The sequence below is a fragment of the Sinohyriopsis cumingii genome, unplaced genomic scaffold (genome assembly GCF_028554795.1).
Source record: "Sinohyriopsis cumingii isolate HCF-2022 unplaced genomic scaffold, ASM2855479v2 utg000229l, whole genome shotgun sequence".
Lineage (NCBI taxonomy): Eukaryota > Metazoa > Mollusca > Bivalvia > Unionida > Unionidae > Sinohyriopsis > Sinohyriopsis cumingii.
Genome location: NW_028315879.1, coordinates 7,722,540 through 7,735,115, shown reverse-complemented (window position 1 = coordinate 7,735,115; position 12,576 = coordinate 7,722,540). Strand labels below are relative to the sequence as shown.

General features: G+C 34.9%; 1 protein-coding gene across 2 annotated transcripts in view; it reads left to right on the top strand.

The window, feature by feature from the left end:
* Positions 1-9,207: 9,207 nt before the first annotated feature.
* Positions 9,208-12,576, top strand: part of LOC149774509 (lysosomal amino acid transporter 1 homolog) — a 72,884-nt gene continuing 69,515 nt past the window's right edge. The window contains exon 1 of one of the 2 annotated variants that reach the window (XM_089945278.1): positions 9,208-9,290. The gene's annotated coding sequence lies outside the window, so the exon portion shown is untranslated. Of the gene's footprint in view, positions 9,378-12,576 lie in introns of both variants that reach the window. The other variant, XM_089945277.1, reaches the window with a different exon arrangement.

Below are 12,576 nucleotides of genomic sequence, written 5' to 3'. Positions count from 1 at the left end.
AGATAAAAGAAAAGAAAATCTTGACTCAAAATAAAATTGCAGCCCAACCCCCCAAAAAATCTAACTGGTAAGTATCTTAAAATGGATAATATGTGCATGTTACAAGTTGTAATGGAAAAACTAAAACGAGAGAAATAAACTTAATTTTTGCCCTCATTTTTAAAGGTTTTATCAACATAAAGACATTAAACACACATGTCATACATAAACATTGATACAATATTTCAAAACATAAGAAAAAAATTAATATTACTAGATTATTAATTAGGTAACTCTAAAACAAAGTTTAGAAAAGAGATATTTTAACATGGGTAAAGAAATGTCTACATATATATCCCAAAAACATATTATATTTGGCACAATTAGCATTTGCACTAAACAAATATGACAGTAAACAAATAATGGCTTTTTCATACACACATACATACATATCATGCACATTCACATATCACCCATATGTTCACACTCACACACACACACGTTTCCAATGACCATCTATTGTCAACCCTTTCCCATGTACATTCTGTAAACACTTTATTCTTTTAACTGAAGTTAAAAAAACAATCTTTTCCAAATGAGACAAAGTCGGACTATCTCTAATAAATCTACATTTGTAAATATATTGTTGTGTGAATTATGTTCAGCCTGAGTTTTGTTTGTGAATTCAAAATTATTTTAGTTACTTTTTAACCATTGCGAAATATCATTTGTAAAAAATCTTAAGTATGTGGCAATCCCAAAAGTTATGAGAAATTGTCTGTGCACATTAACATGCAAAAAGAGAAGCTCAGTTGGGATGATTTTGATTCTTTTAAGAAATGCATTTGTAGGTGAAAATTCTATAAAGCTGTTATCATCTAAGATTTGGATATTTTTAAGTTTCATATGGTAACAAAGAAAATGTCTGCCAGTCATCTTCTTCCTTTTTCTTGTAGAAACTGTTGTTTGCACTCAGTTTTGTATTTATGCAAATGTTTTTTTTTCTTCTTTAAATCAAACGATCCAGTCTGTAATATTGCATTGTTTGATGTGAAATGACACCAGTTTATATTGTTCTCTCCAATGAATGATTTATTCTAAAGTATTTGCATACTTGTTAATCCTACTTACAATGCAGAACAAAATTTAATACAATTAAAAGTGAAATCAGTCAAATCTACTATGGTTCATCACCTTTAGATATACATAAATACTTATAAATTATTTCTGAGTAGAAGTTAATGCCACATACTTTAAAGATGTTAAAAAAAAAACAAATCTGCTGTGAATGCATCTGAAAAAGGGTTTTAGGCCTGGTGTGTTATTTGTAAAATATATTAAGCTTCTGTATATGATATGAGACCATATAAGGAATATTTATGTCAATCGTTTATTCCAGTTATGTCTGGGTGGTTACGTTGTTCTATCACAGGGATCATATCATTGCTTACAATTAACTTGTCGAACATGTATTATATATAATATCTAAGCAACGTTTCGAGTCTCTTTGGTTCAGTAAGATCGACACAAATTCATGCTTTGTTATAAATTCATATATTATGGAGCCGTCCGTTTAGTACGTATGCATGGAGGGGGAGGCGTTTTAACACAAATGCATATGGGGAGGTCTACGGATAATAAATATTTGTAAGCATAGAAAATTGGAATGGGTGAAACCTTGATATTTACTCTAAAGACAAGTCCATGCTTGCTGATATGCCCATTTCCCTCTTACAGATGTACTGCATGGATCCAGTGATAGAACCAAGCATGATGATAAATTGGCGAATGGAGATCTCGGCCCGTAGTCAATCCATTACAGATTCGGTCCATCCAAATCAACTATCGTTTTGACATCACTGCGCGCGACATTCAATTCTGACTAATTTCTTTTCTCTGATCACACCTTTAATCCCTCGTCCAGAAATATCTGCGTACGTTAACATCGATTTTGCCGTTTGCATGTCATGGGGAGTGTATATAATAATGATTTTGCGATAAATGTGGATGGATGAGGCATGAAATAAAGTAAATATGTCATTACATTCTAGTAAATGGTCGGTACTGAAAGTATTGTGGAGTTTAACTGGATACACAGATGCACCATAAAGTTCAAAGATAGTTTGAAGGGAAAAAAAATATGAAACGATTATTTACAAGCGATGTTGTATCTGCATCTATTCAACAAATCGTGAACCGAGTACGTAATGGACCGATTTGGGTATTCCAGTTTCGTTATAGGTCGACAATGATAAACTGTGCTGTGAACCAGTCTGATTAAAATAAAATGCCCAACGTCCTACTTCGCCAGGACAGTGACGGTGTGATTTTAAGAAAATTGTGCTGTGAATGCCAATACTTGATTTATAATAAACTGTCCATAGAGCTTTCGTTAAACACCACATTGCGCTTACCTCAATTCCATCATGGCATCGTAGTGGCCATTTTGAATATTTTAATCACTAGTCACTCACTACTCGTCATACTTGAAATATAGTTTGCACATGCAGCACTTTATTTGTGCAGATTTAGTCACCAACTGGTGTGCACTTTTGTGAAGTCGTTCTGGAAACCAAACCTAACTGACCTTTGGGCAAAGTCCAAAGCCATCGCTCAAATTTGTACATTTCATTAACATTGTGAATACAACGACTAGTGAATTTGGATACGACTTTGCGATTATTCTCATTAAAAGTGATTACAAATAATATATAAACGCTAGATTCATATGTACTACTCGCATGTCAGTATGATAACACAAATAGGTATTAATATATCTGCTTTAAAAGTTGCAGATATACGTGAAGAATGTCTTGAATGATTCCACCACCATAACTTAATCCACCCACCCCAAATTATATTTGTTGGGTTTCACCTAGTTTAGCAAGTGACATGTCTAATGATCATCTATCCAGGAAATCGGGTTAAAGGTCAAAGGCCATGAAAAAATAACTTCGTAACATACGTACATCTTAGTATGTAAGAAAACATGTGTTTCTAGTAGTTGACAAACAAGAAAAGGTACAAAAGAAACCAGCTTACCTTGCGTTGATAAAAATTTAGTCGGTAGAGTCTCCTTTCTTCTGAGGAATTGTTGACATAGGTGTATAACACTGTTACATAACAACAGTAAGAATGCAATTTAGTGACCTTGTTTCAACTTCTCTTAGAAAGTGATGAAAGCAATAGGCACGTCTACACTCTACCACTTCGGTAAACTGACTAATATTACGGTTCTAACCGTTTGCTCTTATACATGTCACGTGCCAGATGAGTTCTTAGCCTGAAGGGAAACCCATGTGTTTACTCAACCAGTAAGAAGGGTTTTTTTTCAGCCGTCAACGTCATTTTACCACCCTTGAGATGGAACTTGGGAGGGGCCTTTGAAAGGGCTCGTCCATTAATTATGTCAACAATATAGGGGGAGGGGGTTTGAAGAAGTTTGAAAATTGTTGACATGGGGGAGGGGGAGTTAAAGATAAATTGACGTCAACAATGCTATTTTTTACAACAAATTTAATAAATCAAAAAATAGGAAATTAGTTGGTGCTTTGATATGGCACACACTCGCTCGCCCGTCAACAGCCCACCAGTTTAATCCTAAACCGATTGAGCTATTGCTAAGGAAGTCATAGTCATCATCATATTTTGTTTTTATTCAATGTAAATTGTAGACTGTAGACAGATTTTTAAGGGAAGCTGTTACTAAATTCAAAGACTGCACTGAGCCATAGACATCTAAATAGTATAGCTATCCATGGAGCTCTATTAAATAGCATCTATGTTATATGTATAGATGCTATATATATTGAAGTCCATGAGCTATCCCTCCAAGGATGGATAACTGAGCCTAGAAAACGTGAGAGTTTGTCTATTATACAGTCATCTTTAACATATTACATAACATAAATTATGTAGCCTACACAAGCATACAACTTCTTCAACCAGATGCAGTAACCTTAATGCCTTACAAATATTGTACACGTTGATATTGGGGGGGGGGGGGGTTACTGAAAGTTTGACAGTTGTTGACAAGGTGGGAGGAGGGTAAAAAATTGCCTAAAAATTGTTGACATAATGAATGGACGTCCCCAAAAGGATAATTAACAAACAGTCTTGAAAGGCAGTTTATATTTCTTAGTTTCTAAAACTTCTCTCAGAATTGATTAAGCCCAACATATTTCCAAGAAATGTAAATATACAGGAAAGCACATGCATAAATGTCTAGACATGTACTATGCCACATTGGTCATTCATGTTACGGTCGAATAATCTTGCCTTTGCTAATACCGATTTGAGGGACCCGATAATTGTCTTCTTTTGCAAAAACATAGAAGATTATGGTTACCACTTTGCACATTGAGTTGAATTTTATGATTTTCAACGAATATATTTATTTGACAGTCTTTTCTCTTCTGGATACGATGTTGCTATTAATACGGATGCAACAATGCATGTACTGATCATGAAGTGACAAGATTCGTTATTTATTATGTATACCAAACCTTTAACGATTCTGAATATTGAAAATACTTGCAGGTATTTGAAGTTACGTCTCAAAGAAAGAAATGTATTTGTATGTGATTTAGTTTTTAGTATGTATATGTGCGTGCGTGCATGTCTGTACGAGAGAGATAGAGAGAGAGAGAGCGTCACAGTGGAAATATGTTTTTAATGTACATAATATTCATCTCACCTGTACTACGGAGAAATGGCTGATTCATAACAGAATTAATATTTATTTCTTTTAAAAATGATCAGAATTAAAGAAATATATACATGTCAGTTTCCTGGATAATGTAAGATGGAATCCCAAGTGAGCAGGATGCTCTACTAGCTGAAAAGAATTTGCAAGAATTCAAGATAAGACAATGGCTTCTTTTTAACAGCTGAGTGTGGAAACCATCTCGGATATTTTGAGAAACAAAAACAGTGCAGACTCTATGAGAGCCATATCGAATATAAACCCAGCGCCATTTTCAGTTGGAACCAACTATACTTTTTTTTTCTTTTTTTTTTTAAAGCTTGAGGTACACTCTCCGATTAAAGAGGTGTAGCGACAAGATTTGCAGCAGCTGCGTCCATCTTGGATGTCAAATCAGCACCACATTCATGTCGGACCAAATAAACATGATACCAGTCTGTTTGGTTGAAGCCCGTGCTAATATAATCATCAAGAGGACAAGTAGCAACAACAAAAAAACTACCAAGATTATCAAAATTGCCATCATGGCATTCAGTCATGTAGGTCCAATGGGCGCTATTTCATTCTCTAACCCAGTAAGTATCGCCAGTATTCTGTTAATAATCCATTTAATTTATTTTACAAGTTATATGTATCACACTTGGTGAGATTTTATCACCATAGTTGTATTTTTATGTTTACAGATTAACTATCATAACTGAAATATCTTATACCTGTATAACATTTATACACAATCCCGTCTTGGATTAAAATAACGAATATTTCAAAGACATACCGACCAGGACTGGCTGGAGAGGTTATCAGAAACCATCCAGCCTAGGATTATGACATTCTAACAATTCATGCAGTGCCTGTCGTGCATTACTGAACCAAATGCGTTATGGGACCAGTCATTTAAAATGTTTATTTTCAGCAACAACAAAAAGCATTTGGGGATCCTGATATCTTTGCTTACCCCCACCCTTTCCCCCTACATTAAATGATTCGGTCCTTAATCAAAAACCCTTTTGTAGTAACGTTCAAAGTTGCATTTTGTATTTTTGTGAAAATCGGCATTGTGTTCTGAATATGTAAGCATTTATGACTAGTATTTACTATGGCCGTAGATAATGTGGGGTTAATTAACCATATGGCGGTAAATGCTTCGAAATTAGACCGCTTGCAGTGAAACCTTTAATCTTCCGCTCTTGTGTGAAAACGTAGAGGTAACACTTGAGATAATCCGATTTCAATGTGACTTGCATTCATTAGAAAGGTTTTTTTAAGCAATTAAAAGAACCCTTTTTAACTAGCGGTATTGTGTTTCTAAACTGTAGGGTTTGCTTATGCAGAAATCATATATATATATATATATCGGTCTAAAAGATACCGATAATTATCCCATGGCGTTTTTGCTTACTGTTTTCTCAATCGTTTAAACATTCACCAAGTCCACACAATAGATTGGCGACGGCTTACCGCCTGGACTTGTATAAACCTTTCAACTGAGTGATTGCCACAGGACATATAGAACAAGTATTACGTAAGTCCCTTATTTCATGTGCTTTTTAACTATGTCTGAACACATATATACATATATATATATATATATATATATATATATATATATATATATATATATATGGCCGCCATGTATAGCCTATCGTGTGCTGAAAAATGGCGTTAAACCCTACAACAACTCTCTCTCTCTCTCTCTCTCTCTCTCTCTCTCTCTATATATATATATATATATATATAAATATATAAGTAACGTATTTTCCTCAGAGGTATAAATAATGGGTACTTAACAGTTAGAAAGATATTTTTGTTGAAGAAATATATTTGCGGAATTTCGCGAATTTATTAAATTTTTCAAGGATAAAGTTACACTCCCATTGAAGAGTATTCAAAACGACTGTAATGATAACTGATTGTCATTTGCAACTTCCACGACAATCCTACTTATCATCAAATATATTATGATGTCTTTCGGACTACCTCTACTAATAACGAAAGAAGAATTAACAGAATGTCAGTACAATCAAAGATATAACAGAAGTGGTCGGAATATTTTGCGGTTTCTTTTCTTGCTGAGAAATGTATAGCGATTAAATTTATTACCGGTATTTAGTAACAGCCATATCTAGCACAAAATTCAAAATGGCCACATGACAGAGGGTTGTGTTATTCCGCGTGGATTTACAAATCGCCAAACGTAGGATTTGATCCAGAGAAAAGAAAATATACCTATCGCTAAAAGAACCCTTCAGCTGAAGGCAGATCAAAAGCCACGAGCAACACCGGCAAGTGTATACAATATACACCGATGTGTGCAGTCAAAAGTGTCAGCAGATTTGTGCACCTTTACTGAATAGGTGATATTAGCCCCTAAACCGACAGTCTATATTATGATAGGTGTGGGGTTTGTTCTCTCTCTCTCTCTCTCTCTCTCTCTCTCTCTCTCTCTCAGGGGCCAAGAGTGGCCGAGTGATCTAAAGCGCTCTCCGTTACGGATCACTGACATCTCACCTCTGTCTCCGTGGGTTCTAGTCTCGGATTCAGCCAACGTGGGTATGTGAGAAAGCTTGCCAGTAGCTTTTCGTGCGTTGGTGGTTCTTTCCGGGGTTTTACCGGGTTCTTCCTCCACCATTAATACTGACCGCCATGGATAGCCTATCGTGTGCTGAAAAATGGCGTTAAACCCTACAACAACTCTCTCTCTCTCTCTCTCTCTCTCTCTCTCTCTCTGTACTTCAGAGGGATATTTATCTCCCACACAAAACAACCTGGATGGACTGAATAATTTGTTATTCTGGCTGTTTCTTATAACCTTTGAGGTGACATGTTAACTCCGTCATATGTTAAAAGCTTAAACCTTGTTAGAGGGTACAGGACTATTCGTTGTGTAGGTGCAGTAGGAAAATCATCTGCCTTTTCTATGGTCTGGTACACGGGCCCTGTATAGCTTGACTTAGATCACAATTTTATTTTTCAATATGGCGTCTACATTCGTTTCTTAGTGCTGAACATCCCATTATGTCCAAATCCTAATAAATCTTATGCTAATGTAAAACGCTTTTAAAGACGAACTCACTGTGAAGTTCTCCTCCCAGGTTATCTAGCATTTTTTTTTTAAAGCATTCTGTAATGTTCACAGCATTCTCTTCCGCATTAGCATTATCAGTGCCTCATTATTATGCACTGTCGCCGAAATACACACAATCACACCATAATACTCAAATTCTAAATGATAAGTAATTTTAAATCAATAACAAGAATGCATATATCCAACTCTAGTATCGCCACCAAAATGAGAGAGGAAAAAAAAAATGATCTGAAAATAGACTGGGACTACGACCGGAAATAATAATTGTGATCTAAATCCAGCCAAAAATAAATGTAGAAGTACGATAGGGGACCAGTGTAACATTTGTTTGTTTTGTTGGGGGTGGAGCGCAGTTCAGATATATGAATTTCTGAGAGAGCGGTGATTATAAGATTATGTTGTTTACATTTGCAACATGCCACAATGGAGAGAATGTTGATATACACCTATGTTACTTTCATGGTAGTAATTTATTTTTACATTGTGCTTGTGGAAATTTAAGCACATGATTTAAGAACATATAACTAAAAGTGACAGCTCCTTTTTGCTCAAAAAATCAGCCTTAGTTAGTCTAAAGTACGTTGTCTTTAGCAGTTGTTCAAAATATGGAAAGTGAATTTTGTCAGACTAGACAATACCAGAAAGTGCAATGAATGAATTACCAAAATACATCAATTGTAAAATAAAATAAAAACGAAATAGACTTTTTTGTATTTCTTTCTTTTTTACGATTTACTTCAAAAGGCCAGGATATGCGTGTGTATGTGTATGTGTATGTGTGTGTGTGTGTGTGTGTGTGTGTGATTTGGATTTCTAACGTAGCTTTTTAAAAATTTCAGTCATATCGCTAGGATGTCTGCAGTGTGTCAGTTTATAGTAATGTCTAGCACTTTGGCATCATGCCGCAGACATGTAGCATGATGTCCCACGCAGTAACATTATCCTGACACCAGGCCGACCAGTCAAAAACACTAACCACTTGATGCTGATCGTCTAGCGAGACAGCTGTTAGCACCATGTTTATAAGACTTTGGTATGAGTCGGCTGGGGTTCGAACCAGCGACTTCCCGCATTCGAGGAGGACGCTCTAACCACTAGGTCACTAGAGCGGGTTGACAGGAAGTGAAAATAGCCAAGCGGAGCTAGCAGTTCTTTTGCGTAATGCACATCTGAAGTAAGGCAAAGCTGTAAACACTTAAACCCATATTACACTCATTAATTATCACCAAAGTAAATGGATTTAAAGGTTTGTTGAAACAATGCCTTAGATATACAAGGTTCTCTTTTTAAATCACCATTATAACCAGTGAGGAAACCAGAGGATTTATTTTCACATTAAAATTCTCACTCTCCCGATGTAAAATACGAAACTGATGAGAGCTACCCTGTTTAATGGTATGCTTGGAGTTATTCCACTTGTTCTGAAAAGAGACGAAGATATTCCAAATGGCATAGTCAGTGTTAGGTAAACACGTTGATTCGTACAGGAGCCTATTTATTGGAAGTACTTAGTGTGTACAGGTCAATATTTTAAAAGTTTATAGTTAATTTATACGATTTAAAGGAGTATCATTTCCAGAATGAACTGGCCTTGCAGCCGTTATCTGGGTATGGTCAGTTTTATTTTGATTCTTATTATTGTTCATTCATCTGAGACGAGTTTGTAGCAAATCACTTTTTTCAGGTTTCGATGTAGAAACTTTATAATTTGATGTCACATTTGGAGTTGATTGTTCCAGATAAAAAACGGTAAGGAAATTTCGAGAACATCGGGACTTTCTAGGACAAATGGGTCATGCTTTCGCCACACGCACATGCCTAGATGTACATCACAGGCACTTGATTCGAGGGCAACTAATGAGTACACTCACCAATTAATTGAAGTGTGCACATTGGTTGCACCCCAAATCAAGTGCTGTGATGTACATTATAGCCAGCGGTCGAAGGTCTTCTATTCGTGACTCTAAAGATTTGTTTTTAAAAAAAGAGGGTTTTATACCTACCTCCATTATTATTATTATTATTATTATTATTATTATTATTATTTATCCTTAGGGAATAGATATATATAGGCTAGATACCAGAAACAGCATCAGAAATAGGATTTTAGTTTAATTGTTCGATGAATTGGTGGCAGTTCCGACCATGAGAATAATTTGGACCAACATTAGCAAGTGTAGATCTATTCCTACACTGGATACTATTTTTATTTACAGTTAAAGAGTTGAAGTTATGCTCTGCACACACTCAAAATACAGGAGCCTCCACTGCCAGGTGTACCGTCCCACAGACCCCTGGCCTGTCTCATGCTTTCCCACCCCAATCCCTGATATTTTTGAATCCATGACTGGTTAGGTATTGCTAGCATACGAGTAAAAATGAGCAGTTTGGGGGTGGGTGAGGTGACAATGAGTTTGAAAGAACAAATATGTTTCCTACAGCAAAGTGTTTTTTTTAAATATACTAACAGATGATTAAAATGATGTGCTGGAAATGTTTAAAATGGATTAGCTCCAAGTGGCATTTTTCTTTGAGCCCTCATTAGGGGTTCAACACATAGAGCCCTTGCCTACTTGTTTACACCCACCTCCTACTGTAAAGGTGGTAGTGGTACTAATTTTACTATTACACACACACCAATATTTCTGGATCCACTTCTGCAACAGATGGGTAATCCTGAGCACTCATTACAAAAGAAGTTCCACAGTTTATCCATTATTTTGTTACATACCAAATAATGACTTGATACAGCAGTTTTTGTTACAGTTAAGCGGGTCTCCCTAAACACAGTAATGAACTGTAATGGGGACAAAAATAGAATATTGCGAAAGAAATTATGGTAATGTACATTAAATATTATAATTTTTATTGTACGGGCTTAAATACATAAATCATGCATAACAAATGTGGTTGTGATATTGTTTTATTAGCGCACATAATACGCTTTGCTTTAATTAAAATAATGCAAAAACTATCTCTGGTCTCTCTCTCTCACACACACAAACACACACAAGTCAATCTGTCTGTTAGCACTGTTTACTCTGTAAGTAATTTTGACATAGCCGCTGCAGGAATAGTCAATGAGACGCGTTGACAGCTAAATTAGTTGTAATATGTAGGGTAACAACATTCCCTAATCTAATTTACCAGTCACCGACAACAACCATTTATCTAATGGAAATCTTGAAACCAAAAACATGTTATATATATCATTTTGTTCTGTGTGCTAGTGATATTATATATATATATATATATATAATTTTTACAAAGACAGTAAACCTTTTTTTATTTTGTTCTGTTCTGACTCCGCTCAGCTCTCATCCTTTTTCTCTGATGAGGTTTTATCCCGAAGATGTCTTTGGTATAGTGATTTTACCATTTGTCGACCTTACTGTTAACTTATTTGTGCCCTTGTCTTTGAGAAACTTTCTAAATATTGCTTCTTGTTCAGTTTCCATTTCTTGACACCACACGTCAATAGAAACTCTGTGATACATATAATTGGATGCCAGCTTCAAATGGCCTCTAACAATCAATGATCTTTCGACATCTTTTTATACTGGTAAGTGACAATTGATTGTAGTAAGTCTATCAGATCGGATATATTTTTGTGTGCTTCCATTTGGTTCCAATCTTCATGATATTATTAGCAGACTCTGCATTATTATTTGTCCAGTGAGCATCAACATTTTTTACCCACGCAGGATAGTTTTTTGAAGTCGTGGGATACCCATTAAGTGATCACATTTGCCTCCTAGCGAATGACACTGATGACATGGATCCTCATCAATGGAAGACCAGGTCTTAAAGCCTTTGCTTGTTATCACTTTACACGTAGAGTGGAACCAAGAATCACATACCTGAATCAAAATGTATGGATACAAACTGCCAGTAGTCATAAATTGAAATGGGTAAACTATTAGCATTTATATGTATGTAAAGTAATAATAATAATAATAACAACTTTTTTTTTTATGGTAATACAATTAGTTCTGGGAAGGTGGTGGGTGTATCTAATTTAGATATATCAGATGGTTTAAGATTTGACAAAAACATAAAAAAGTAATTTGTGATATGGACTCTTAAAATAATCAAGTATGTTGAAAATAATATGCATAATATAGATATGCAGAAAGAATAAATGAGAAGATAGATACTCTTTCCTTGTAATATTTCCAGGGGATAATTTTGGGAGTTTAAATATAATACTCTATGAGAAGGATAAAATATGATTTATTTAACGGCCTGATTAAAAACAACAATTAACAATAATTCTAGGGAACATATTACCAACATCATTTAAAAAAGCTTGAGTCATTACAACATGGATGATTTGCCAAACAAAATACATAAACAGCATAATACATTACTACAGTAAAATATCTAATATGCTTATCATGTATCATCTGACAATAAAGTTGCTGAGATGTATGAATACCATTATGAGAGAGAGAACATGTATTATCGAGGTAATGGAATTCATCACCCAAAATGTTATTACGACATTCATTACATTTTCTTCTTTTAAATTGATTTTACTACATTTATTGACCATTTTCAAGATACATACTGGTATACAATCGGCAACAGATAACATCGAATTGGTCAAATTTTCTTATCAAAGACTGAGTGATATGACGGAAAGATAGAATGCTAATTTGAAGATTAAAAATTATCATTTTGCGATCAGTGACATACATTAATAAAGCTAATGATAAAATGCAATCAGTATTGAAAAACATCTACTTTACCAAGTTTAACTGAATTTAAGAAATGTACTGTTATTAATTAGTTTTTACATGCGATG